The sequence below is a fragment of the Asparagus officinalis genome, chromosome 3, assembly GCF_001876935.1.
Source record: "Asparagus officinalis chromosome 3, Aspof.V1, whole genome shotgun sequence".
In the NCBI taxonomy this organism is placed as follows: domain Eukaryota; kingdom Viridiplantae; phylum Streptophyta; class Magnoliopsida; order Asparagales; family Asparagaceae; genus Asparagus; species Asparagus officinalis.
The window spans coordinates 2,049,672-2,051,362 of NC_033796.1; positions in this window are offsets into that span (position 1 = coordinate 2,049,672).

Here is a 1,691-nt window from a genome sequence, read left to right on the forward strand (position 1 = left end):
TCAAGAACCCTTCTTCCTCAAAAACTCCAAATCTCTCCTCTTTTAAAGCTTTTCCCTTTCCTCTTCAAGGCTTCAAACTCATCTTCCCACTTGGATTCGAGCAAAGGAGGAGATTGGTATCTAGGGTTTCGGCCAAGCTTCAAGAACTTGGGTAAGTCTTCTCTTTGTGGCTTCTATTCCCTTGCTTTGATTCTCATGTTTTGACTCAATATTTGAAACCCTAGTTCTTGGATTTGGCCAAAAAAACCGAATTTTTTTGATTGGGTTGTGTGATGGCCGAAAATTTGTGGGGGTTCATGTGCAAAATTTGATGAGATTTGAGGGTTTTTTTTTTGGCCGAATTAGGGGCTGAAATTTTGGGGGTTTTATGTGTAAAAATGTGGATTGAAACTTGAAGAGGTTATTTGCAAAAGTGTGGATTGAAACTTGAAGGGTATATGTGCAAAAATGTGGATTGAAACTTGAAGGGGTTATTTGCAAAAGTGTGGATTGAAACTTGAAGGGGTTATTATGCAAAAATGAGGGCTAAAATTTTGGGGGGTTTTGTGCAAAATATGGGCTGAAATTTCGGGGGGTGTTATGTGTAAAAACGTGGCTGAAATTTCCAAAGTTTAGACCACAAATCCACGACCAAAATTTTGAGAAGGGTATACGGAAACTAGACCGAAATTTGTGGAGGGGTCTATTTGCAAAATTGGCCAAATTTTACAGAAGGGTTTATTTGTAAATTTAGCCAAAATTGTGAGATATTAGGGGTGTTGGATGAACAAACACGATGATCATGCTCCAATTTGAACATGTCCTTGACTAGAATTTAGCCTTGAACATGAGGGGTATTTTGGGTATTTCACCAAAAATTACCGCGAAATGACAATCATTGTTTCGCATGCACGAAATTTGTAGGTTTAATTAGACTTCAACCATAAAATCCTATTTATACATAGGATTTTAATTAAAGTTCTTAATTTCCCTTTTAAATTTCGCGTATTCATACTTTAGATTGTATCTAACTTGCTGCTTTTCATTGCAGGTTTCCGATGCCTCCACGCCGATCTCGACTTCCTAGGAGCCGATCCCATTCGCAGCCTAGCGAGGAAGAAGTTCCCGCAACATCCTCCCCTCCAGCAGCTTCTTTTTTTGGGGGTGGGAATTTTTTCTTATTTTTTGTATCCCCGATTGATCCCTTCGCGGGTCATGAAGGAAGAACCGACACCCTCCTTCGCGGGGGTCGAGGTTTCGGACTTGGTGGTTCTGTTATACCCTCGTTTGGCCCCTTCGCGGGTCATTCGGGAAGGGCCGACACCCTTCTTCACGGGGGTCGAGGTTTCGGACTTGGTGGTTTTGTCATACCCTCGTTTGGCCCCTTCGCGGGTCATTCGGGAAGGGCCGACACCCTCCTTCGCGGGGGTGGAGGTTTCGGACTTGCCTTGCTTGGCTAATTCAAGTCTTCTGGTATATTAGGGCGATTTTGTGTCGTCCTACACCTTATAGGTCGGTGTATGTTACCACGTTATTTACGTGATGATGCATACCGTTCTTCCAGTGTAGGACACTCAAAATCGTCTCTCCAATTATCCCGTGACTGATTTTATCTCGCTTTTTATGAGCTTTCTGACTCTATCCTTGTGTTTTGTTGCAGTCGAGTTCCCCGCGGGCAGCCTCCCTCATCATGCCCCTACTGGTTGTAGCAG